The sequence below is a fragment of the Pyrgilauda ruficollis genome, unplaced genomic scaffold (assembly GCF_017590135.1).
Source record: "Pyrgilauda ruficollis isolate IOZ18807 unplaced genomic scaffold, ASM1759013v1 scaffold14, whole genome shotgun sequence".
NCBI lineage: Eukaryota > Metazoa > Chordata > Aves > Passeriformes > Passeridae > Pyrgilauda > Pyrgilauda ruficollis.
In genome coordinates this window covers 6,398,030-6,426,009 of record NW_024512543.1, presented here as the reverse complement: position 1 = coordinate 6,426,009, position 27,980 = coordinate 6,398,030, and the positions used below count along the sequence as shown (strand labels likewise).

At 38.6% G+C, this 27,980-nt stretch overlaps 1 protein-coding gene across 3 annotated transcripts in view; it reads left to right on the top strand.

Annotated features, from left to right (window-relative positions):
- NUMB (NUMB endocytic adaptor protein) overlaps nucleotides 1-27,980 on the top strand; it is a 92,078-nt gene that overhangs the window by 8,510 nt on the left and 55,588 nt on the right. Inside the window, exon 1 of one of the 3 annotated variants that reach the window (XM_041460158.1) lies at nucleotides 23,837-23,857. The exons of the other annotated variants lie outside the window; for them this stretch is intronic. The gene's annotated coding sequence lies outside the window, so the exon portion shown is untranslated. Of the gene's footprint in view, nucleotides 1-23,836; nucleotides 23,858-27,980 lie in introns of those variants that run through there. 3 annotated transcript variants of the gene reach the window in all.

Below are 27,980 nucleotides of genomic sequence, written 5' to 3'. Positions count from 1 at the left end.
ATCAAGTGAGAAATGGAACTGACTGGTGTGGGCAGAGTGTAAGCAAATGCTAAAATGATTAATGTGGTGATCGAGAAGACACAGTTTATCTTGCTAATGTTAATGTTACCTTAGGGAAAAGAAGAGTGGTCCCAAAATCTTCCTTGCTTCAGGTTTTCTACAAAGAATGGGAAATATTTTTCTTACAGAGGACTGTTTTTTTTGTGCCCCTTCTCACATTGTCTCTGGCTCCAGTTACATTTAGAAATAAACAAATATGCTTGCTTCAGTCTTACGTGGCTTTTACACTAAAAATGATTGCTTATTGTTCAGCTCACTGTTTCAGTGTTTAGGTAAATGCTGCATGAGCTTCTTGTCCTTTTTCAGAGAGAGTGTTTCAGCTTTCTAATATGCATCTTTGCTGTGAGACACACTGCATCTATAAAAACGGATCAGTTGTAGCTGAAATAGCTGCTATCATGAAATAGCTAATGATGTGTTGACTCATCTATGAGAGATGACACTGCATCCGGTCTAGTTCTGTACAGAGATACCAGATCAATCTGCTGTGAGTTGTCCCAGTTTCTTCAGTGGAAAGGGACTGGCATCTGCCAGTCTTGCATTATATCACCCTGAAAGCATGAGGTCTGCTGTTCTGTGGTAGGTGTAAAATGTCTATAGCTGTCACATTTTGAAATTTACATTAGACTTAATTCCATCTTCCATCCAGGATGTGATTTCAGATACACTTCGGGGCATAGATAATGCCTGCAGCTCATGGCCAAAAATTGTGGTTTTACACTGCACTTTCCTTGGTTTTCCATGTGGTGCAGTATTTAAAAGGCATGTATGGCTGTCAGGGCTCTAAACAATACTGGCTTAAAGGTGTAGGCCTACTTTTTGGGATAATCTCATTTCATAAAGTTGAGGATGGTACTGGTGCGAGATATGCTGGGAATTGCTTCTCTGCACAGCTGTTTACATGGAGCTGTGAGCAGCCTTCCTACTCAGGACTTAATAGCCCTTGAGATCTGTGCAATGAGTGTGTTGAATTCTGGTAATTCTTAGCTCTTGCTTCTTTTAGGCACCTTCAGTTGTTATTGAAGACAGTGATTAGTTTAGGGATACAGCAAGGATGGTCTTGGGGATTTTTAAAGTTTTTTTTTCCAGAAGCATCACATTTGGTGTATTCATCTTCTAAAAACAAGCACAGTTTGTCTGATGTGTTAGGTGTCAGTAATGAGTACGTATTTAGCTTCAATATGCTGTTTAACAGGTAATGTTCCCCTAGTAATCCTGGTATGGAGTGTATGGAGACCAGTCTCATTGATGTGTAGGTGCTAAAGCAAGCTGCATTACTGTATTAAATTAAGTATGGCATAATTCTGTGTTTACTTTGGGGACTTCATTATCTGCTGTTTTAAATTTGTAACTGGGTTATAGAAGTTTCTGGATTTAATCCTAATTCTTTCATGCAATTTAGAAGTTTTTATTTTATCTGAAGATAGGAAATTGTGTCCCCATGTCCTCCCCACAGGCCTTTAGTCCCAATAATATTTGTAAAGAACTTAACCAGGAGAACTGTCATTAATACGTATTATTTCTGGTATTATATATAATTTCCTATAGGAGTTGAGATAATTTACGTTCACATGCATGGAAAATATGTTAGGTGATTACTGTTTAGATTGTAACATATTTCATTACTTTCAGTCTTGTCCAAAGCAAAATTAGGGAGGTTCTTCACATCTACTTAAGGTTTTTATGACTCATCTCTTTGGGTATAGAAATATCACTTGGCTTTCATCTGAAGGGTGATCAGAGTAGTTTAACATGCCTAAAATTCACCTTTATTCTGTAGTAAGTCTAGATCACTGTATAGTGGTCTTTAAGGAAGGAGCAGAACATTTCTTCTAACAGACTAATGGAACATCTGAATATAAGAAATTCAGATAATCAGAAAGGGCAGTAGCAGATTGTGTGATTTGTGAAATCAGTGAAGTAAATCCAATGTGAAGGACTTGGTCAAAATAGAATTCTTGTGGTACACAGGAAATAAAGGATGTTGAAGAAAACTGCAAATCTGTTACTAATTTTGCAGATTAAAATGGCTCATGGTGCAGCACAGATGTGTTGAGAAGGAAGGTGGTTCATGGATCCTCTGCTGCTTTCTCTTCCTTTTTCCTTTTTTTTTTTTTTTTTTCAATTCTCCTTAATCTCTTTCCATAAAAACTTCAAGGTGAAAGATGCAGGTTCTAATAGTGAAAGGCAGACTTGTGAGATCTGGCGTAATTTTTATTTTGTTTTGCAGATGTATTCAGTGATGGGTTATTTGTGGTTAAATCCAGAATACTTAAATTTTTCCATATTAACATTTAGGTTCTTGCCATGACAAACTCCAACTGAATCATGTTTTAGTTCTCCTGTGTATGGTGGAAAGTTAGAAATGGAAGAATCTAATTGAAATGAAAGGGTATTTACTGCTTAGTGTAGAAAATAAGACACAGAGTCTAGACTCAAGTCCTCTTACTTTCTAGCCTATAACACTTGGGATTTATAGTTGTATGCCTCTTTGGAAGGTCAGAACATTTCTGTGGTTAATGGGTTATTCCTTCTAACACATCTGATAGATGTGCCTCTAGACAGGGTTATGGCATTCAGAGAAACAGAGAAGGGTATGAGTTGTTAGCTCAAACATGTTTCCCAAGCCAGTCCTGTTCACTGACAAGTGGTTTTGATCCTGGCAATGACACTAGTGGGGATGTCTAAGGATGACCCAGGATATCTCATGAATTCTTAACCTGACTGCTACCACTGGAAGAACTGTCCTCACTGTCCATTGTGAACTTCTGCTGTGCCTTTTGTATTTGACTTTCTCATAAACCATAATCATTCAATGAAACCAGCACAAGGTGTTTTCTACTGCTGTGGTGAGCTGGATTGTCTCCAAGTGGACTGGCAAATGCTGTCTAAGGAAGAATGGGATCTAGGGGGAGCACTGGGTGGTTGGGTTGGCATAGCCACCTCCTGCAAACTGCTTTAAAATGTGAGTCATAATTTAAGTTCTCCAGTGCAGGGAATAGAGAAAATCGTTTACAGATAGTTTAACCCAGCTCAGTTTCTGTCTGGAAGTAGGATGCTGATGATTTTTGAGTCAAGGAAGTTGTTTGTGTGTTTTGAGAGGGCAGGTTGCACAAAGTAGTGAACAAAAAAGGAGTACCCTTAAAGTACAGTGTTTCAACTTTTTTTTTTTTTTTTTTTTTTTTAAGGGAGAAGTGTTCCTCATTAAAAAAAAAAAAGAAAAAGAAAAAAAAGAATGCACTTGACTAGAGAGTTGGGCCAAGGACAAGCATAGCCTTCTAGCTCAGTTGTGAGGGCCCCTTCTCAAGGAAGTGAGAATGCTGGAAGTAGTGGTGACTGACTTGGGGGCTTTTTTCTCCCCTCTTTAGTGTGTGGATATAACACTCTTGGTTGTATATGTTTTTGCTTTAAATGAGGGCTGCTTGGTCAAATGGCAGTAGGTTCGTGTTATGTGGACAGGGTGAGCTCCACAGCCATGATTAGAGGGAACAAGTGCTGGGCTTGCATGAGAACAGGTCTGTTAGAGAATTTCACTTACACAGAACCTTGGGCAATGGCAAAGTTTAGGCTGTGAGAGGAAGGAGGTTATTACTTTTGGTCCCTTAATGTGTGTTTGCATCTCACCCTCTTGCTGACTGCTCTTTCTGCCTCTCAGGGGAAGGAAGAAGCAGCTTTTGTCTATGTAGTCTACCTACAAAACCTTGTTTATTTCAGGAGCCACTTCTTACAGAGAGCTCTGAGCATTGATTTTTTGAGACTGATGCTCTAATGGAAATAAGCATTTATATGTTAGTTTCTAAAATGTCTTCATTTTATCAGCTCTTGCTTTCAGAAGAGCTGCATTCTATTTCTTCCCTGGAAACCCTGAGGCACTGGGGAGCGCAGGTGCAGCCACTTGCCTCAACTGTTCAGTACAATGTAGAATTCCATCTTTCACTTGTTAAAGATGTAGAACCATCATTTCACTGTATCTAACATGTTACAGATGGTAGCTGTGACATGGTCACTCTGATACTGTGTTCTATGTAAGTGAAGCATCAAGTCAGTCAGTACCTTTAAACATTAACTTACTTTCTTAGCAAAAGGCTGTAGCAGTACCAGGTACTCACATCTGGACTGGGAACATTGTAGCTGATTATCAGGCTGTTAGTCCCCAGAGTCTGCCAAGAATACAGAGTTTTTAGAAAAAAAAATTAAACCTAAATAGCCTTTCTAAAGGAAACCGAAAGTATAAGTGAGTTTAATTAAATTGGAAAACTCACCAACATCGACCAGTTATTAGGGAGGTAAACACCTTGTATTTATGGAAGAGCTAAAGAATTTTAGCCATGAATGAAATGCTGCGTGATTATAGACTCAGGAAACTTTATTTGGGTAGGAGGGAGTGTTTTAATTTCAGTCTGCTCCAGCCAACCTTTCTGTAATACTTCATGATGTTAAATGCCAAGTAATGACTGTTTTTAAAAGTTATTTTGAAGTAAATTTGCATGTTCCATATAAGCTGGGAGAAGAAACTGAATATTAAGTACACTTTGATCTGCTTTTGTGATAAAGATGCCTGCTGTGTTTGTTCAACTATACTTTAGTACTTTATCCTTATCATTTCTATGGAATTTTCTGACTCTGTTAGTCTAAATTCTCCTGTTACCCTAAAGAATGGTGATTGAACTTTTCTGTGTGCAGGTCTGACTCTAAAAAGGCAGTAAAATAGCAAGGTTTGAAACACATTGCTTCCCACTTTTAGTTCTGTGATGTGGACATTGATCTAGAAAAATCTTAATGGGATTGTGTGTGGTTTGATTTTATTAAAATTAATTTTGCCCCAAACTTCCCAAAATAACTGTTGTCAGTTCAGTTTTATTGTGGATGCAGAACTGTGTGTACTATTATAAAGCCAGGGTGCTTTGGCCATTTAGACACTGTAATCTATTCCTGCTCTTTGTTTTAAAAGCCTCTAAATTTGATAGTATTTGTAATTTACTAATGGGATGTGCCTAAACTGTAGTAGGAATGGTCAACTGTGAGAAATGAGTGTGTACTTTCCTTCCTACCCCTTCATTCTGGTGTGTGACACTAAATTGACAACTTACTTACTGGGGCACAGCTGTGATTTGACTCTTTTTGCCAAATGGAGTTGTCAGGTCTCCTGTGTGTTAATGTTCTAAAGCTGATCCAATAAGCTCTGTGTGTGTGTGTTGGGCAACTCTTATTTTTATGTCTAAAGAAATGAGGCTTTATTTGTGTTACAGTGTCTTCAGAAATGGGAGTTCTGTACTTCGGGAGAACATTTACCAGTTATTCTAGTAATTAGTAAATCTCTATGTATAGACATGCATTCAGATTTTTAAAAGCAGAGGCTTATCTGTGCTAAGCAAAGCAGAATCAAGCATTTTGTCCTTGTTCTGCTGGGGCCTAAGATCAAAATTCCTTCTGAATTTGGCAAGCAACTCTTGCATTGTTTTCTGAACATTTGAACTTTTTTTTTTTTTTTACTTCCTTGGTGCCTTCATCTCTGTGAAATAGCTTGTACATGGGCACTGGTGTGCTGCAGATAGGTGTCAAGTGTAGCTTGGGTGAAATGAAGTGTGAGACTTGTACTTAGATGTGGAGATAGTCCTACAGATACAGCTTAAGAAGAGAGCTGCAGAGAAGTCTGAGCCTGAGGAAACCTGTAGGTAGTGGATGCCTTTGAGCACTATTTAATACAAAGGAGATGTTAGGGTAATGAAGGTGATTGATAATCCAAGTTATTAGCTGACATCTTCCCTCCTGAAATGATTACTTATGTAACTCATTTGATTTTCTTAAATTGTATAGTGAGAATGAATTGTCTTTGAGTTGCCTTCAGTCTAGCTAGTTTTGTGGTTTAATTCTGACTAGCCTTTATTTCAGTTCAGACTTTGCAACTGCTGCGATGCAGCTTCCCTAAGAAGAAGCTCTTCACTATAAATATGAAGAGGTTTGTTTCAAAGTGAAGAGTTGAACAGAAATTGAAGTGGGAAAAAGGCTGAGAGTTCAAAGTCAGAATGCATATTAGTGGAAACACTTGTGTGAGGCTTTTGGAGAGCAGGTGGAGGCTTTTGTTTGATTCTGAACTAGTCTGGATGAAGTCCACCTTTTTATAATTGATATTTAAAGGGTTTTTTTCTACTTATTTCATAAAACTTGATCATGAATAATATTAATTTTCTTCTTGTCAAACCTGGTTTTCCATTATTCTTCAAGTGGGAAAACTTAAAACTCGTAGCAGACTTGAAAGGACAGATCTTTGCCTGGAAAGGCACATTTTCATACTGAGAAGATGAAACAACATTTCCTGGTTCTTTCTGCATGTGGCATGCTTGCTCAAAGCAGGCAGAACTTAAGAAGAAGCTTTTACTTGGGTATGGTTTCCAGTTCTTGTGCCTTTAGATCAGCACCATTCCTCTAAATCCTGAGAGTGTTTTCAGGAGGGCTTTGCTGCCTGTTGCTGCTGCAGCTCAAAGATCAGGTTCTGGGTTCAGAGTGATTGCTGACCTACAGGTGGACTAAATTGTGCAAGGGAAGATCTTCCTTCAGAAGTACTGGAGAAGTCAGTGCACAGTTATTTTCCATTGAGGTGGCTTGTTTTATTAGCACGGAGATAATGGTGTCTGCACCTAAGAATTACTCAGACCATGAGCAAAGGTGTGGGTTGCTTTAAAACTTGTGCTGTTCGAGGCAGGTTCTGCCTCACGGCTCTCAGGTCCCACGCTGCGTTAACGAAAGCGACGATCCTGGGTGAGGCAGGTGTAGAACAAGTCTTTTCTTCCTCCCACGGTCTTTAAGTTTCACTTTTTTTTTTTTTCCCTTCATTTTCAGGGGTTAAAATGTACAGTAGTTCCTGAAGACAAAAAGGGTGTGTTAAAAAGATACTTCAAGGAGAGCAAATAAATATAAGAAATTAAGTAATTAGAGGTTTTAAGTACATGGTGAGGACTATCTTTTTAAATAAAGGTGATTTGCAAAGCTTCTGTGTCTTTTGTTGGTTTGTTTGGTTTTTTTTTTTTTTTTAATGGATTCTGGAGCCACAACATCTACTTATGATTCTTTTAAAATCAATTCTGGATACAAAAGTAAGGGAGGGATCTCACAGTTATGACAAGTCACAAGTCTATAATTTTATTTTGCAATTAGTTCAGTCATGCCAACTGAAGCTTTTCATGCTTACAAATTCAGTACTTTTCATTATTAATATAACAATTAGAATTTGTGTTAAAACAGCTAAACACACAGAAGTCCTCTGTCATTGGCTTTACTGAGAGTGAAGATATATCCACTGAAGCAGACAAGTTAATTCTTAAATGCTGGCTAAGATGGAAAATAAATATGACTGAAAATGGGTAATGTTTTTCAACTAACAGGACTTAAAATATGAAGACTTGTCTGTAGGAATCCTACCTCTATAGGCAGTTTCATCCTGGTTGCTAAGAGAGAATCTTGGGTCAGTTGGTAGCAGTAGAGATGGAAAAATGGCCATTTCCAGATTGTGCCCTGAGCCTCAAATCTACTGGGATGATGGCAGTGTGAACCATTCCTGGAGGGTATTTGGTGTTTCTATTCTGACTATGGAGGCTGAAAGCAAGCTGATGCTACCCAAAAAGAGTGTTAGCAGAACTAGGAAAGAGTTAGCCTTTTAGCAACTGGTAACATCAACTTTAAAGAAAAGGGCTTGCTTTTTGGGTGAGAAGATGATTTTAGAAGTCATTGTCTTAGAACTGCTGCCAAACAGACATGCTGTCTTCATCTTTAGAGAAGCTTTGTATTAGTCTTCTGTATTATTCTTAGTACAGCTTTCAGTCACAAAATAGGACTTAAAAACAATAGCTACATAGTGAAAAGAATATATATGTCTGGAGACTGGGTGATGTGCTGGTACTTAAGCAGTTTGGTATTTGGTATCCTTATATCTGGCACTCTTGAAAAAAGAAATTCTGCAGACAATAAATTTATCAGTAGAATTTGAGTCTAAAACATGCAGACTTAGAAAGTATCTACCTCATGCTTTTTCCTTTTGGAGTAACTGGTTGTGAAGGCAGTTTGTCCTTCACAGACAGGTAATCTGTACAGGGAGTCAAGACACACTGGACAAGAAAGGTGGGGAAAGTGGTTGTATTTATTCATGATCGCTTCTGCTGTGCTCTCAAACTTGAAGACAGTTGAGGTGTTCAGGACAGAAAAGGCTGAATTTCTCAAGTTTCTTTCACTTTGTTAAATTGGGTGTTCTTAAAAATGTATATTCAAATGAAGTAGGACTAAGATAAGGTCTAGTAATTGTTAACAATTAAAAGTACTAAGTTCCAGTCACATACAAGTGTTCTCTTACAACTGCGTTAAAGCAGTCTTGTCTGTTTTCTTCTTTAGTTGCTTGAATGGAGGCAGACATCAATTTCTGTTCTGTTGATCCATTATTCCGAGAGTTTTGAAACTCTCAGTATAATGGATCAAGTGCTTGAAAGATTTGCTTTAATAACTGGGGGAGAATGTTGCCAAAATCCAAAGGGAATTGTGAAATGCAGTTCAGTAATCAGTGCAATGTGTTTTAAATTTAGTCCCTGAAGTCTGCCTAGAAGAGAAACTATGGTATTAGGGAAAGCTGTTGGTGTTAATACACAAACTAGAAAAGCAAAGACAGACTTAATTTAGCATTTATCATTTGACTCCCAAAAGTGTATGTAGTTGTACTGAAACAATTGCTTTAATTGGCAAGATTGCAGTTTACCTTCTCTCAATGGGTTGTGTTACCATGCCTTAATTATACTTGACCATGTAGTTCCAAGTGGAAGAGGTTTTGTCAACACTGAAAAATTGTAAAAAGCCTTTTTCAAAAAAAAAAAAAAAATTATGTCCTATCAATGATGTTCTTGGTGCAGATGGAGTAAAAGGCTGAACTTGCAGGCTGTAGGTTGTACTTTCTGAAAAGATCATCTACAGGTTACTGTTAGCTCAGTCCTGCTAGGCTGAACCATTAGTGGCTGCCATACTTTGAAGCACTTCCCAGAGTGGTTCCAGTGCTGGGGAGTTGGTGTGGGGCTGGTGCTGCACCCGAGCAGGTTATGAGGAAGAGGCAGGATGTGAGGTAGCTCTGTAGCTGCCTGGCTTTGAGTTGTGGACTTGGGATTACTCTGCTTGGGTGGGTCCCAGGCCTTTATCTTGGATAATGAGAGTTTGTCTCTGTGTGTTGATTCAGTCTGCAAACAGTGGGGCTGTACAAAATTGGGTCCCAAGTTTAGACTTGTCCACTTTTAGATAGTGTAGCTGCTGTAAGTTTTTTCCTGTCTCTGGAGGAAAAGAAAACCAGCCCTGACTTTGCCTTGTGGTATCTCTTCTTCATCCTATTAGAGTTAAAAGAATAATATTTCTTTATCAGCAGGACACAGCTTTCATTCCCACAGCTCTATAAAGCTCAGTGGTGTGGAATATGTTTTAGCACATCTCTAAATTGATCTGTTCCAAGTATACTCTGAGTAACTTAAAAAAAAAAAGAAAAAAAGACAAAAATCCAAAACAGCAGCAAAGATAAATGCTTAGACTTCTAGTGAAGAGTGTCTTAGCCTAGAGTTTGAGTCACAGGCAGAGTTCTGTTTAAATTATTGTAGGATCTGGAATACTATTCTTTTAAAATATTGTCCAGCTGAGCCCCTTCTTTATAGTTTGTTATTCAGCTTAGAGTACAGATACTGAGCTAGCTACATTTGGCCTTTGCTTGTGCCAAACTCACCCCAAGTGTTGGCCTTTATGAAAATCCTTGTCCAGATAGTAAAGTACAGAGTTCCGTCTTTGTGTGATGTGAGGACTCTGATACCCTATTGAGTACATGGATTTATGTAGACAGTCCAGGTGTGTTTGGGTAGATGCCATTGAGGAACTTGGCCCATAGTAGTACTGAAAATTTTGTCTAACTCTTATTTTCTCTAAGCACTTCTTAAAAAGTATTCTCTTTAGATAATGCGTGTTAGCTTATATAAAAACATACCATGGTGAGCTCATTGAGCTTAGAGGCATTAGGGACTGGTATCTCTTGGCCTGTCTGTCCATGTGCTCACCACCCAGCAGCTCCCTTTTTTTATGAGAGAAAAGAGTGTCAGCTGTAAAATGCAACCAGTCTTGTCTCTGGCATGCAGATATCTACTCTCTCCATATTTAATTTCCTGGTGTTGAGGTAAGGCTTACATTGAGAATCTCTTTTCTTATTTTGCTTGTTTTTTTCCTTTGGAGCACCATTTTGACCTACACAAATGTAGGCTATAGTAAATCTTCTACTAGGTCAAATTATTTTGTAGTTAGAAATTAGTTGCAATACAATTTCACCTAAACTAGCAAGTCTGTGTTATATCTGAACTATAGCTTACATTGTAAATCACACACTACATTTTTTTAAACTTCAAGTGTTGGATTCTCCTCATATACCTTGGCAAATTATTCCAGTGTCTAAGAATAAGCTACAAATGTTCATCTAATATCAAATGCTGGGTACTTGATCTAGCAGGAAAAAACGAAAAGATGAAAAGAAGTTTGAAGTCTTTGTCATTTAGATGATGGCCTAGTTGTTGCTTTATTTTCTATTTTAGAAGTCAGTTAAGCAAGAGATAAGACCTCAGTTTTCATGTACGTGTGGGAGTGTGACAAGCCTCTCTTAAAATGTGGGCACCTGAACTGTAGGCACCAGTTGGGGATGAAGGAGACCTGTCAATGGGCTTTCCCTGTCTGTGTTCCGAGGTCATTTATTCTGTCTCTTGCAGCATCAAATACTCACCTTGTCCTCCCTTTCTTACCAGCATAACTGGAATTCACTGTAGTCTCTAGTTTAGATCATATTCTTTTTCATGTGTACATGATCTTATGTTTGACTTGTCATAATCCATATTGAAACAATTTTACTGTTGAAAGGAATTTGTCACCATAACTAGTCCTTTATTGCTACCAGTGAATTTGTCAGTTTCTGATACTGGCAGATTATGCAGACTAAGTTTAATACAAGAAGTATTGAGTGTAACACTAATCTCTGCTGGACACAAAGCATCTTCTTCTTTACCTTGTGGACTTCTGTTAATGCAATTGATTGATCACATAGGCAGGGCAGCATTTAACCCAACTGAAATTAAGATTATGCAGCTAAATTTTATTGGGTTTATATGCCTTTATTTAACTCCCTTGAAACCATGATACTAGAGGTTAGTTGTGGTTATGATGGTTCTTGGGACAGAAGCTCAGAACTTATGACAGAAATAGTGAGACTGCACTTCATTCTTTATTTGACAAATAATTGTATTACAGAGGTCTGGAGACATCTGAGTAGAGAGAAAAGAAAGATTTAATTACTGTGTTATTATGTGATCTGATTAATTCTCAAATTAGTAATGTAAGAAACCACGGGTTACGAATGAGTTTAGCAGTTCTTCCATTATTTGCTGAATAGCTAGTATGGACATTGCAGGAGCTTCCAAGATGTGAAGCAAGCATTAGAATGTGTGGACTGTTCCTGCTAAAAGTATTTTATTTTCTGAAGGTAAAAGTTCTTACAATGTAAAAAGCAGGATATGGAATCAAATATTTCTGCAGTGTGGTTACGTCTGAATTGCACAAGTCAAAACCTGTCCTTTCCTCTCTACCAGGTAAGAACTAGTTTGTATGCACTGCAAATAGTGCATAGAATATGCTTCAAATCAGTCTAAGTTGTTTAGATGGACTTCTCTCAAAGTAGCTCTCAGGAAGATGGAGTTTAGTATTGTATTATGCTCATATTTCTGAAGAAATTGAAAAAGCTGCTGTACTTCACTGCTTTTTTTTTGGTGCAAAATTATGTCAAAACTTTCAGAAATAAACCCAGAAAAAGCAATCCGGTGTCTTTAAAATAGTATTCTGCGCAATACATGTGAAAGCAGTTTCTGAAAAAGTGTTTTTGGAAATCTCAGATGGCAACCTTCAATTTAAAGGAATAGCAAAATGAGTCATTCTTAAAGCATTAAAAAAAAAATCTATAACATATTTTTTGTCCAGTAATAGGAAAAGGATTGGCTCTGCATATGAAATGCTGAGCTTTATTGCGTTTGCATTAGGCAGAATTATTAACATTGTATTGTAGAGGCTGTGGCACATTTTTGGCAAGCTGATACATTCCTCCCTTTCTCTGTTGCTTCCTCCCACTCAAGAGCTTTTGTCTTTTCTATCTGCTTTTTGAAGAGAGAAATGTGGTATGCATAAAGACCTCTGAAACTATAACTCAATGATGTAAAGCTAAACTATTACCATAAATTCAGATTACAGAAAAACACAAAGCTAAAAACCTTTGTTTTCTTATTTAAATAAAGCCAAATACAGTTAAACTGTAGTATTATGCAGTAGGGAATTAACAGCTTGACTTCTGTAGCTAATACCAGGCAGAGCTGAGAAGTGACTATTGTGTAAGGTAATCATGCTTTCTCTGTGTGTGTTTGTGTATCATCTTTTCCCCTTTGAGAGGAGGCTGTTATGAAAGATGACAATGAGTTAAATATAAGGAAAACCCGACACTTGTCATCACAACAAGTGTACGATAGTACGATGCCAACTGCTGTCATGTTCTATTTTTAGCAAGTGTGGACTTGGCCTGTGGTTTCACTGAGAAATCTGGTCTCTACTGGATAAATTCGGGGAAGAGCAGTGCAATCTGTAATTTTTTTGTTAGAATGATAAGAACTTTTCATCATCAAACCATATTGAATGTTCCATTAACTGTACCTGAAAACAGCTACTTGCCGTGAGGTGATACTTTGGAGGATTCTTTTAAGCCTGTTGTATGCAGAACCCCATTAGCAAGGTTCAGAGGTGGCTCCATACACTGCACACACACAAGAATTTTTATGGACAGCCTTGGAATGCTACATGTGTGGTTGTTTCTAAAACAAACAGATAGTAACTCTTCCCCTCTGCCTCTGTTTATATATAGACATAGATGAATTAAAAAGCTTGATTCATCTGCAAACGGCTTTATATTTATTGAATGTATTGAAATAAAAAGTCTATAAAAGTAGTATTTTTAAATGGATAATGAAGCCATTTAGGGCTAATATTTACATAAATAAGTGTTTTTTAATACAACTAGTAATACTTAACTCTTAAGACATTTCACTGTGATGTTTTACTTCTAAGGCTGAAGAATTGTGTTCCTGAGATGAGAAGAGAGGAGGCAGAGGAGAGGGGGCTGAAGCGGACTCTTCATAGCCAAGGATATCTAAAAATGGAGCATAAATACCAATGCTAATTTTCCTTTTTAGTTCTTCTTCAAGTTTTATGCAATAATATATTAGGCTTACATGGAAAGGTTTTGGTAGCAGGAAGAGCTCAGGTATGGCTTGTGAGAATCTCCCCTCATGTCTGACATAGCCGGTGCCAGATTGCTCCAAGGTGGAGATGCTGCTGCCCAAGGCTGAGCCTGTGCAGTGATGCGATAACAGATTTAAGAAGGGGAAAAAATGTTTCTATGTGGGAACAGCTGCAGACAGACAGGAGTGAGCATATGAGAGAAGCAGCTCTGCAGTCACCAAGGTCAGTGAAGAAGGGCCAGGAGAAGCCTCAGGTGCTGGAGCAGAGACTCCCTGGCAGCCCATGGGTGAAAACTGTGGTGAGCCAGGCTGGGTCCCTGTAGTCTGTGGAGGTCCAAGGTGAAGCAGACACCCACTTGGAACTGCTGGAGACTCCCATACCAAAGCAGGTGTGTGCCCAAGGGAGACTGTGACCCTATGGGAAGCCTGTGCTAGAGGATGCTCCTGGCAGGACCTGTGGACCATTGGGAGAGAAGCCCAGGCTGAAGCATGTCTGCTGCCAGGACATGTGACCCACAGGGGATCCCTGTTGGAGCAGTCTATTCCTAAAGGACTGTACCCTGTGGATGGGACTCATGCTGGAGCAGTGGGTTCATGGATTGCAGCCCATGGGAAGGACTCATGTTGCAGAAGTTCATGGCGGATAATCTTCCAATGGGAGAGACCCCATGCTGAAGCAAGGAGAAAGTTGTTTCTCATTGTCCTACCCCTGATTTGTTTGGTTATAAATTAAATTATAAACAAATTCGACTTGCAAATCAAGATTGTTTTGCCCGTGACAGTAATTGGTGAGTGATGATCCTGTCCTTTCCTTGACCCAAGAACCTTTCACTGTATTTTCTCTGCCCTGTCCAGTTGAGAGTGGGAATGATGGGAATGTTTTTGGTGGAGACCTGGAGTCCAGCCAAGGTCAGCCCACCACAAAATTATAACTATTATATGAAATTTCTGAAAAAAACAGAACAGCTAGCAATTTGATAGTGGACGACATCTGGTTGTTTCCAGACAAAGCTTTTCAAGTGATAGCAAATACTTTAAAAAGTGATGAGGAAGTATCTAAATAAATATCGTGTCTAGGAGATTCTCATGGAAGTTCAGAGGTGCTTAAGAGGGTGGGCTCCTGTATGACTGGTGCAGTGTTACATCTTGACAGCTCTTGTTCTCAAAAGTGTTGGTGAGGTCAAAAGTTTTCAAATACTCAGCTATCACACAAAGCTTTCATCTGTGTTAAGTACTAATCCCTAGTGGTACGCTGGCATTATGGCTTTTTTAGCTCATACATCATCTCAGTATATGCTGCCTGACCACCGTTGCCATTTTCTGCCCTTTGCATTTTTGTAATGAAACTGTAGGACCACTTTGTACAGTGACAGAGTTTTCCTCAAGAATAGACTAAAGAGCATGTTCATTTTAGTAAAGTTGAATTAGGGAAACATTGGTTGAGTGAGTAATACTGTTCTTTTGTCCATGTAGGCAAACCAGTTTTTCTCCTTCAGTGGTAACCAGCATAATGTAAAATATGTGTATTTGGGTCATAGTTTCCTTGTTTCATTTCTAAGCTAGTATTTTGGGAGGATTGTTTTAAGTTTTCCTGCTCTGCTTATATTGATCAGATATTTCAATTGACATTGATTTCAGATTCTGAAACCTAATGAAACCAGCAATTTGGGAAACTAGCTTTGGGAAAGCTAGCACAAAATTTCATTATTCAGCACCTGAAGGCCTTTTATTTTGGTTTTTCCTTTATGAAAGTTAAGTGCTGGTTGTTTTCTCTGCAAATGTGTACAGATGTCACTGTTATACTTAGGTGCAGTTTAATGCAGACAGGTGCATTAAACTGTTGGGGACTTAAATTGTAATATTTAGCAGCATGGTCTAGTCATAGCAATATTTCTGAAAACTGAATGTCCGTAAGAAGATTGCTTGAGAAATTTGGCCTGGCAGTGCTCAGTGTTAGTCTTGCCACTTAGTGCTCAGGAAGGGTTTGATGAGCTTGTTGCTGACTTCCATATTGAAGACTGACCTGTGATAGATACACCCTTAATAAGGAGTTCCTCTCCAGAGCTGTGTTTTCTCTCCTTGTATATAAGGAAAGGAAATTGTATCTATACAACAGAATAAGAAACTGTTGCCATTTTGTTCAGTTTTGAGCATCCTGGAATTAATAACCAGTAGCAGGAAAAACAGTCCTCATACTAAAGGTACTTGCTGGGGTTTTTTCCTTATATTTTTTTCTTCTCTCCCAGACTCGCATAGCATAAACAGATACATATTGTACAACAATTTTTTTTTCAGTTGAAGATTGTTAGCAGTGGCCATTGAATAGGGTGAGATCTGACAAAAAACACAGAAATTCTCTTTATGAAAAGGAAGTAATATTATGAAATGGTCCACAGTATTGAAATTATAGTTTATAATAGTTAATTGAAGTTTCTCAGTTTTGTAAAGTAAATTCCATTTCTTTAGAAGTCCGAGTAGTAAAGGACCATTGTCTCATCCACTCTAATGTGGAATTCTCTGATGAGCTGTGTCTGACCTGTGGATCACTAGTAAGATTCTTGCTTTGCTGAAGCTTTTTTCTGCATGTTTTGCTAAAAACCTAAATACTGTGACTCTAACAGACCTGTATATCTGTTAATTAATAAATGCCATCAGTTTCTGGACAAAAAAATTATTTTAAAATCTTTTAATAAAATTGCTTCTTGTCAGTTGATCACACTTTTTCCTTGGTGTGTGCAGAAATAACTTGTAGAGATGCAAGCAGTCTGCTTTCCATGCTCAGATGCCTCTTCAGATGTTTGAAATGCTGAGTGGTGTGACCCATTGTGCTGTTTCAAAACAGGCTTTCAAATGCTTGGTCAGAATTGTGTCAATACGGACATAGCTCTGAGTGTCCTGGCCTTTAGGGATGCTTGAGATGTCACGGGCCTCATGTTAATACCTGGATTTTCAATTAATGTATTGAGAAGAGATGTAATTTTGCTTTTTGAATTGATGGATGTTAATGGAACTGGAGTAGTAATTGGAAAATGAGTGAAATTTAAATAAATAACACTAATTTTCCTGGTATCTTGATTTTCTTCTTCACTCATTTGTTTTGGTACCTGTTCCATTGAAAGCTTTAAATCTGATGGGTTAAACCACCCCTCACCAATGCCCACTGGGACACTGAGCCATGGATACTACTCTCTGGATGCAGCCAGCAGCTCAGTGTCCCAAAGGACATTGATGACAAATGGCATCCCTCAGGTGTCTGTGCTATTTAATGTCTTCATTAATGATGTAGTTAAAGGGATCACGTGCACCCTCACCACATTTGCTGGTGACACCCTCTGCTCTGGTGAGACCCCCACCCACAGTGCTGGGGTCCAACAGCATGGGAAGGACACAGACCTCTTGGAGTAAGTCCAGAGAAGGGCCATGAAGATGATTAGAGGGCTCTCCTATAAGGAAAGGCTGAAAGAATTGGAGTTGTTCAGCCAGGAGAAGGCTCTGGGTGGACTTTATTGCAGCCTTCAGTACTCCAAAGGGCTATTAGAAAGACAAACATTTTAGCAAAGTCTGTTGCAACAGGACAAGGAGTAAAAACTTCAAGCAGAAGGAGTCTATTTGGATTAGACATATGTAAGAATGTTTTACAGTGAGGGTGGTGGAACACTGGAACAGGTTGCCCAGAGAGGTGGTAGATGTCCCACCCCTGGAAGTGTTCAAGGTCAGGTTGGGTGGTGCTTTGAACAACCTGATCTAATTGAAGATATCCCTGCTCATTGCAGTGGGGCATTGGACTAAACAAACTTTTAAAGCTCTCTTCCAACCCAAACTGTTCTATGATTCTGTGAAAATGGTATTTTTTTGTGCAGGTATAATGCATTTCCAGTAGTAAAAGCACTCGCTCAGGCAGATCTTTGTATTCACTATCACACTCGGACAGAAAAAAAACCATTTCTGACTGTTTTCTGAAGGTATCACACCCAACCTTTCTTCATCTGCCATTCTACTGTTGATCAGGTTGTGAAAAAGAAGTAGATGAAAGAGCTGCATGCTGGGTGTTTGAGTTTTAGTGTGGGTTGGGGTGAAACATAAATAGCTGTATTTATAGAGGAAAGAGGGAGAACTGTGCTGAACTGATTATACTTGTAAATGCACTGGAGTTTTACCTAGAGCACTGAGCTGAAATGAGTACTTGTTTTGAAACAGATTTAATTAAAGTTTTGTTCAAAGGCTTTTTAAAAAACCTGTTAAATGAGTTAGGGAGCCACCAATTTAGAGGGAACTGATTAAGGACACACTGTTGGTTTCCTTAGCTTTTCTTTGTTTGATGGTGTTTCTACGGACGTTCAGACTCCTTGTGCCTTTAAGAGTTGCCTCATATCACACAGTGGTAGAGTGTCTGGAATGCCTCTAGCTGGATATACTAAAGCATATATAGACTTCTGCAAAATTGGATTTTGCTTAGTTGCTAACCTAGCCTTAATTAGGTTTGAAATAATTTATTATTTTAGAATGTACTGAAGTTTGGGAATATATTGCTTTTTGTAAGTGTAAAGATCTCATTTATGTCTTGACACATGTCAGGCTGTTAATAGTCTCTGCTTCTCTACAGCTTTTACTGCTGCTGTTTGTTGTTTAAACCAGCCTACAGCCCTAAAGTATGATTCCAATTCACAGAACTGCTTTTATGACCCTTTGCATGTGAGTGCAGCATCCACTATCCTGTGGCATAAAGCTGGCTTTGGTGTAGCTCAGTCATGTACCATGTAGAGTCAGAAATCTTTAATGCATACTGTCCAGAACTAGTGAGTTGTTTAAATTGTTGGTTATAACATTTCGCCTCTTGACACGTGTATGATGTTGCCTTGCCCTAGAAATGCAGGGCAGGCCGTAAGGTATGAGTTAATACATAAGATGAAAGAGCTGTGTAATGTAAAATACAGAATACATAACCACCAGGATGCATCATTTAGATTTCCTGAAAGTAACAATTCACTTTCATCACAGTTATAAACAAAGAAGTTGTGCTACTGTTGAGAAGACAGCTGTGTTGCTGCCTGATCACACTCATTCCAGTGCATATCACATCTGTCAGTCAGGCTCTGTTTTTGACTGCAGGAACAAGCTTAGCCATCATTAGCATGATACTTGTGTCATAAGGTTAAACAGAGTAGAGAGGCAATTTGGAGTTGATTATGGTTTCCTTGTTTTGTGTGTACTGTATCACAATGTTTAAGTTAGAACAGGCCCGGTATGAAGTTTTTCAAGAAGTGCTTTTTCCCTTAGCATGCCCTTTTTTGAATCTGAACTTCACTGCACCTTCTGCTTGTGTGTGCATGAGGAATGGAAGAGGTGTGACTGGGATTGGCTTTGGGCCTCAGTTTTCAGGTAGGTGTTCAGGGACATGAAGGGCAACAGGAAAGACTTCTGCAAGTACATCACCAGCCAGAGGGAGATGAAGGAAAACATGGAAAAAGCTGAGGTACTAGATGTCTTTTTTACCTTGGTCTTTATTGGTAGGATTTGTCATTTTGAGTCCCAGGCCTTAGAGACTTGTGGGAAAGTCTGGAGCAATGAAGATTTAGCCTCAGTAGAGAATGACCAAGTAAGGGAACATTTAAAAAAGTTTGCCACAAGAGAGTCCATGGGAACTGATAGATTGCACCTATGAGTGGTCAGAGAGCTGATATCATAGCAAAACCAGTCTGAGTTGTTTTTGAAAGACTGAGATAATAGAAGACTCTTCTTGAGGACTGGAAGAATGCAAGTGTTGCTTTTGACTCCAAGAAGGGCAGGAGGGTCTGGGTATTTGCACACTGCTCAGCCTCACCTAGACCCCTGGGAAGATGATGGAGCAAATTCTCCTGTGAAGCCATTTCCAAACATAAGAAGGGCACGAAGATGATTAGCAATAGTTATTGCAGCTTTAAGAAGGGGGAATCGTACTTGACCAACCTGGCAGCCCTCCTTGACAAAATGACTGGGTTGGTGGAGGAGAAAAGAGAAGTCTCTACTGTTTAACTTGAACAGTACTTTTGTCATTGTCTCCCTTAACACCCTCACCATCTGGTATAGCTAAGTAGACAAGAAAAGGGATTGCAAATTGGCTGAAGTGCTGGGCTCAAAGGGTGCGAATGGTGACACAAAGTCCAGCTGCAGGCCAGTTAGCAGTGGGGTGCAGTGCCCTAGGGGTTGGTAGTAGGGCCTGGGCTGTTTATTTTCATCAATACCTCAGTGAGGGGACACTGTGCACCCTCAGCAAGTTCACAGATGATGCAAAATTGGGAGGAGTGGATGACACAGCAGACATCTTTGCTGCTGTTCAGAGGGACCTTGACAGGCTAAAGACATGGGCTGACAGAAATCTTACATTTAAAAAGGTTCAACAAGAAAATCTTCTGGAAGGGTGTCTGCATTCCAGCATCATCATCCCTGTACTTCAGTGCTCGCACCATTGCCAGCTGCTGGCAGACTGCTGGTACTCTGCCTTGAGCAGAATAGTGCCATTTACGTGTGGTGATTAGACTGAAATATGCAAAAACTGTTGGACAGAACTATCAAACTCCTAGAGAAGACTGATAACAAAACTAAAACTTTTATTTTAAGGATAGCTGAAGTGTTGATGAGGTGATTTCACAGCTCTGGACAATGATTTAAATGCTACTTGATGTTAGAGTTCAGTGAGGTGAGGAATGTGAAAGTGGTTTTAGTCACAGCTTATATAGTGGTTTGCCCCTTGAAAATTTGCAGGGTTCCTGCTCTTTAGCCCTGTGTTGCTGAACCCACAGTCTGTACAGTCATCTCTGCTGCCACAAGTTGCATGTGATTTGTAAGTTATTTCTTCGTGAAAGTGCAACATCTTGTCCAGCTGTCCTTAAGTCTTCAAAACAAATACTGTCACTTCACATTGCTGTTTGCTGAAGTACCTCTCTTTCAAGGTTTTGTTCACAGTTCTCATCTTTTGAAATAGATTAGCTGTAGTTAACGGTTGCAAAGAAGTGGGTGATGAAGAGGCAAAACCTTTGAGGATGAAGATTAGGAACAGACTCTTAAGTTGTCTGTGTTTACAGGTGACCAGAATAGCTTTAATAGAAGTGTTGGTGTAAAGCATCTTGGGTGATGCTATATAAGGCATTTGATACAAGAAATTGGAATCCACGAGAAGGACTTGATGAAGATGACTTGTATTGATGGTCATGGCCAAACTTTCACAGTAAGTAGGAGTGTGTAAATTCTGGAAGGTTTTCTTATAAAGTGAAACTCTAATGTCACTATAGTTGTTTGAAAGGAGCAAAAAGCAGCAGCTTTGTAGGATCAGTGCTGTGTGATCTTAGCAATGTAATAGTTCACAAATTTCATGAGGAGAACTTTGAATCATTACACACTACAAATTATGCTCTTCCCTGCTAAACAGCCCAGTGTATCAATTTCTGTTGCCAAAGGTTTGAGCTGGTCTGCTTCAGTGTGTCTTTATTGTGGTCTGATACTGTGACATCCTTGCATAGCTTTGCTCCTTCATGAACGGTAGTGTATGAGTGGAATAACCATCACAAGTTTCTAAAGTATGGGCAGTCTCTGGAATGGCAATACTTTTCAATGTTGTTTAGCCATAGTACAAAACCAAACCAAGCCCCAAACTTGGATTAGTGTGATGATGCAAAGAATAAGTGCCAAAGAATTGGTGCCACTGATACTTGATGTAGGTGCTCAGCTATACACACAACACCTTTGCAGGCTTCTGTGGTTAACTTTTTACTTATGGTGGCTTAGCAGATGTGTCAGAGGAAAGAATGGATGTTTTAGTTCATCAGTGATCGATGACCATATATATTAATTTCTGTAATGAAGTCACGCAGGTATCATGAGTTTTTATGAGAAGGCAGGATGCAGTCTGTTTGGCTGGAGGTGAACAAAAAAAATAAACCTTTCCTAGTGTTCTGAATCTAGAAATAATGTTCCAAATACTTCATGTTCCAAGGTGCTGTGTTAGATCAAAAGGGCATTCTCAAGTTTATTTATAAATCCAACCTCTGAAGACTTATATTTGCTGCAGTATTTTCAGCTAACAAATATACCTAAGTGTCTATGCATCATCATACTGTAATCAACTGCAATCAGTTTGGCAATTGCTTAGATAATCCTTGTTGGAAGGAATATATCAATAGAAAGGGGTTCCTGTTTTAATCCTAATAACACAAGCTGGAATGTGTGTTGTCTGCTGGATTGTTATTTGAAGTGGATGCCAGAAATTCTTATGATAAAATCAGTGATAATCATTATGCCAGTTTAAGGAGGGACCAGCTCTGCCCCAGAAGTTCACAGGAAACAAAATCTGGAAAATGTGATCCAAGATCAGACTGTATGTTGGCCCTGGAATACCACTCACACCAAATATGAGTACCCAAATTCTAAAAGCTTTTCTGCCTGTGTGACCTTAGTTTTATTTCTTGTCTGTGAAATTGATCTTATAATTTTGAAATGCTCTTGGCAGGGAATTGGTAAGAAAAATATTTATACAGTTGCAGCTGTGTGGTTCTTCCTCATCTATATACTGATTCCAGATGTCTAGATCCAAGCAGGAATTAAACGGAGTTGATTTTCTTTTTAAAAGAGATGGTAGTCACGTCCCTTATGTGTACAGTAGCACAACTGCAGTGTAGTTTGTTGAGGATCTTAAAGTGACAGTAAGTGTTTAAACAGTTGTTTTCTCATTTTAAATAGACATAATTATGGCACAATGTAATATGAGAACCACACCGTTACAGGCTGGTAAGCAATCCAGGACTTCATGAAAATCTTTTGATGGACTTTGCTCAGTTTGAAATTGGACTTCAAAAACTAGCTTTTGCACTTAAAGATTGCTCAGTGCAATTGAAGTTGAATAGTAAAAATACAGTGAAGACAAAACAATTCTGTAACAACTCTTTGAAGATGGGTTATATTTTTCATGTGAGTTTGTACAAAGCCCAGGTAGCAGCTCATAATGTGAAGACCTTTTCTAAAAAAATATGTTTATGAATCTTTTCCATGTACTAACATATTTCTTTATTATTTGAAATGGCATTTGTGAATTTAGCAATACTTCTAGTTCCTGAGAAATGGAGATCTCAATCTTAGTTTACAGAAAATGGTGTGTATACACTGGACAGAATGCGACTAGAGCCTATAAATCATAACATCTGTTTTATTCAGTCTGGATTGTGTGATTTGCTTTGTCACTGTTAATAAAAAGCACAGTATGAAAGTGAGCTTCACTGTTTGGACTAGATTTTAATATATGAAAGCTCAGATTTGATTCTGTGACTTGGCTTTGTGTTTTGCTGTGTGTTGCTTGCACAATTCTCTTTGCTATTTGATAAAATTACATTCTCTCTCAAAAAAATTCTTAGCTGTTAATCTGATGTTAAAAAAATAGGTAATGCATTTTATCTAAGGTATGAAAAGCTTGAGCTGGAAAAAATACTAAGTGTTTGGGATCTCATCTGCCATGTTTATTTTCCTCCACATCTTAGTTTCAAGTGCAAGTATCTAGAGATGCAAACTAATTGCTGACACTTAGCGATGGAACTAAATATGAGAGCAGGCTTGTCCAACTGTTTCAATCCAGGAAACATTGTTAGGGTTTATACACTAACCTGAATTAACTTTTTTTGTGGTTTTCAGTAGATGTTTTATTATGAAAAGGCTGCAATAATGTTGCTAATTTGGTTAATGCTCTCCACTTGCATAAACTTAAAGAAAAATGCAGAGATCACTGGTCATCTTGGGAGAACAGGTAGCTAAATATAAAGGTATGATAATAAAAACACAATAAAACCACATTTAAAGTAGTCATTTGAGTAATCAGCCCGTTTTTTTGTTAATTTTGTACTTGAGAAAATAAGACCTTTTGACCAGTAAAAAGCAGTAATTTTACTTAGGAGAGAAATAGGTACAATATTACCAGTTTATTTAGGAGCTGTGCAGTTTATTATTGACCTAAACAGCTTGTTCTCTACGAACTTGTTGCCAGTTCTAAGAAATATTGAAAAATAACCTGATTAAAATACTTGTTGACCATGTTCCTTATGTCATGGGCATCTCCTCACAGGTTTGGGAATGCAGTCCTAAAAAAGGAAACAGAAAAAACCCCAAAGCAGTAAAAATCCCATTTTTTTCCTAAATAGGTGCATGTACTTTACTTAGTGAACAGACTTGGACTATGTTCACATAAATTTCAAATATCTATTTTGGAAGAAATAGCAAATAATTAATAGCAGTTTTGTTCTGCTAAACCAGTTTCAGGAAACATGTAACTTCAAAAGAGAATGGATGTAACAATGAAAACTTTCACACGAGACTATCATGCAGGGAGCTTCACAAACACATTGTTCCTAGTTCCCTGCAGCTGCCGCGTGGACATGTTCATCAGGATTTCTGGCGTGGACAAAACTTGGTCGGAAAAACCTCTGTATTATTCAACAAGAATTTTTTTGAAAGCCAAAGTAAGTAACCAGCAAAAGTGTATTTATTATCCTAATCTCCAAATTTGCACACTTCTTACTGCTTTCCTGACAGGATGTTTTGGTGGACAGTGTGTCCCTCCCTTAAGGTCAAGACAGGACAGGGAGTAGATCTTCCCCCTTTGGAGCTGGAGCCATTTTAAACAATGATGCACCTTTGATATGTGACTGTCTGCGGAGAAGAGGAGTATTAGCCACAGCACTTCCTCATATTGTTGTGTACTCAGAAGCACGTCACTAGGAAAGTCTCAAAGTCCACATTATAAACTGAACTGTGCAAAGCTATAATTTGTGAAAACTCAGTTTCTTGAGGACCTTTGTACTGATTAGTTTAAAACTCTGCCCTTGCTTTGTAGATACAGTTTAGTGGGCTGTTTTACTCCATGTGACACAGCTGTTTTAAATAGCAAGATAAATGCTGAGGGAGTTTTTTGGTAGCGTTTCAGTTTGTTTTTCATTCATTTTTTTCCCCCCAAATTATGACTCTTAATTTACATCCTTTACATTGATATAGACTGACTTTAGACACCTTTATATAGTAGAATTAGAGGGCTGGATTGGTAGGAGATTTCAAAATTTTTTTTTTAATTTTTTTTAAAGCAGTTTGCTGCTGGAAGTCTCCTTGTGAACATTTTTCTGTGTAGCAACTCATTTCTGTCCTTACAGTGCTGTGAGTTGGTGCTAAGTGAATGCTGCTTCTGGATTACTTGTGCTATTGCTCCTCATTGTGGAAGACTCCCAGTTTGAGAAAAATGTCACTAGTTTAATTTCAGTGGCATAGATGTAACATTTTGAGAACTACTTGACACAAGGAGTGCAAGAGGTATCGTGCCAGCTAACACTGATGGGACTTATTTGCTCACTTGCCTGCAAAGTGAATTCTGAACCAGCAGTTTAATGTGTTTTCCCAGGTGTAGCACTCTGGTTATGGGGGTGTTGGCCCAAAAAAGTACTCTCCAAAAAAGCTCAATTCCATTTTACGGTTGACACGTAACATGTTTTCAGATGAGTGCAGAGGAGCCATCTTTGTAAATTAAAATTAAATTATGAAGGGGACTCTGTATGGGTGTGTGCTACGTGTTGTGGTGGTGGTGGTTTTTCCCCTAAAGATCTGAATGTAAGTCTGATCTCTGATTATAGATCTACTGTAGTGGTTTGATAAGTGGTTAGCTCTTCTGGGAGGAGGGTTGGGAATGAATATAATTTTTCATAAGAGGTTTGATTTTTCATGTTCAGAGAAAAAAAAAGCTGCTTTATTCAGGCAGTAGACTCTACTCACCAGAATGATTGTTGAAACAAAATCATTCTTGATGACAAGCGGTAGATTTGCTTGAAGGCAGCAGTTTTAATATTGATATTTGATAGCATTTTAGGATTTAATTAGGAAGTGTTTGACTTGCAAAGAACCACATGCCAACTTAAGCTAAGTATGTAGAATTCTAATAGGAGAATAGTAGCATAATTAATATCAACTAGCAATTTCATCAGGGATGAAATTATTTTGTAATTCTAAGTAAATTAGAAATAGTTTTGGTGCACTTATGGCAGTTGTAAAACAAATCTTTTGCCTTTAAAGGAAAAAAAAAGATGGAAAAAGGATAGGAGAGGAAATTATGGCAGTCTCTTTGGGTTAGATTTAATATTCACAGCATAGTGATGTGTTGACTGCTGTGATGAAAACTTTCTATTAGTACCTTCAGGGAGATGGGGAAGAGGGGATTAGAGCTGTGACTTTCCTACTGAGAGCCTTTAATTTTGGTTTCTACAGAAATGAAGAGGACAATTGTCCACTCCTGAGCCTTCCTGAATATAAATGTGTTGTTGTCTTTCACTTACCATGGGTTCTTTTTCTTTCTTTGTTTGTTTTTAGCTAAGAAGTGCTTTTTTCCTCTGCTGTTTTTAACAGAACAGAAAATGGAGATGAAAAGGCATGGCTTCTCCTTTAGGCTGGAGTTTGCATCAAGGCTCTTTGGTCTGTTTCTTTTCTTTGTGTGGGTTGCTGAGGACTGGAATTGGTTGGGGCAGCAGGACAGTGCACGTGGAAAGCTGAGAGGGAAGGGCACAGCAGAGGTGTACAAGACCAGTGTCCTCACTGTACAAACTACTCACAAACCCATCATCCCATAGTTGTGGTGTGGATTAGTTTAATTCTGGTAGCATTTTAATGTACAAATGAAGGGAGTGAGATAACTGTGGAAGAGCCTAGTGTTACCTTGTGAAACTGTACAAGTGAGCAGGAAGTCTGGCCCTAACTCACATTTTGTTGTTAATATCAGGACTTGATTTTGTATTTTTGTTACTTGAAGGCTGGTGGAAAGGGTTTTTCTTCCTCTCAGTTTTGCCTATATGATATTTATCTGTGAGTGAAGATGTTCAAAACATGATACTTTGGTGTATGTTTAGATAGTGATTGATGTTGGGGGTGGGTATTTCCTGATACTTAATGATGGTTTAGAGGAGTTAGTCATCATTGGCCAGGAAATACCAACTCCAGATTAGATCGAGTTCAATTATCTAAAAGATATTTCAGTGTCCATCTGAATGTGGTACATTGCCAGAGACATTGTGTTCATAATAGCATCTTGATTTAGTGTTTAATTATAGAATTAGTGGCTGTATGTGGGTTCTGTGTGCTATAAATATGTCATCTTGAAGTCACTACGTCTGCTGCCCCAAGTTTTGGGAAGTGGTCAGGCAGTGTTGCCTAAAAGTCAACTAAAATTCTGTAACTGCAAGAATTTTGGATTCTCAAATGAAAGAATACTTTGTACTTCCCTCCCTCCCTGCCCTTGGCTACCACAATTGCTATCTACGTAAATTTTGCAGTATATTTCAGGTTGGGATTCAGACTGCATCTTTTCAGGTTAATCAAGTTCCCTTCTAGTTTGTAAATGGGAGTGATGGTTCTCTGCTTTTAGTCCCATGTACATGCATTAGCTTGTACATGGCATGATAGAAATAAGTTTGTTTATGGAAACCAGACAAAAATGGTGGAAGCTAACATATACAACTACCAAACAACCGTGGTATGTATAACCAAATTGGGGTGTGGGGTGTGGAGTGTCTGTGTGTGTTATATTTTCTGCCATTAAAAAAAAAAAAAATTCTGAGTATTTGTAGACCCCCTTTCCAGAGATACTTATTCTGGATATTTACTCTAGTCTTTACTGACGAGGTAAACCATGTGGACTGAATATATTGTGGGAGTTCAAGAGGTGTAAAAACCACCAATGACTTCTGTAATTCAAGGCTGAAGGGAGAAATTCTGGAAATGTCTTCCTGGCTGCCTCTATCTCTCTTCTGCCATGTGGCTTCTTTCCTTCTCAGGACAGGTGAATTTTTCCAGCTCTAATCTTGTAAAAAACATATATTGGGACTTAGCTGTGTAATTGTAGGCCTCTATGCTTCCATTAAGTATTAATCTCCTTTTGAATGGGCTGAAACTTCCTGCTGTCTAGGCTTGTAACTGTCTTATTAGTACACCTTGGGATCCTGTCTGCACAGTTATTTTTATAGGTGTACGCTGAAGAGTAAAGTAGTTCTGCCAGTCACAAACTTGAATGAGTGAAAGCAGGATTCAGGAATAGCACTAAATTCAGTTTATGGAACGAAACTTACCATACACTGTACATACCCAAATGCTTCACTCTGGACCTCACTCTGCTCCTTCTCAGATGTTTTTTACAAGCTTTCTTATGTTATCAGTGAGCACAGCTGGAGCTGGTAAAACCTTGCATAAGCCTTGAAGATGCAGAGGAAGTGAGGCATCTCCAGTGGCTCACTGATGCAATTGCTCAGGCTTTGCAGAAAAGGCAGGGTGTTGCTGCAGATTTCACTGAAGTTGTTGTACCCAAGTGGAGGACTGTTGTTGCCTCCTCAAACTCACTGTTTTTCATCCACTGTCACAGAAGGATGGACTTCATGAGCACATTAACTGCAGGGATTAAAAAAAAAAGGGTTTTGGTAGGTTATATTTTTAATTTTATGCAGTTGTGTCAGTTGCTGCTCTGGTGGAATGTAATAAGTGACAGTCACAGTAAGCTGTGCTAGCTTCTATAGCAGGATATAGCTGTTGCTTCTGATTGAGTTGTCCTGAGGTGTTATG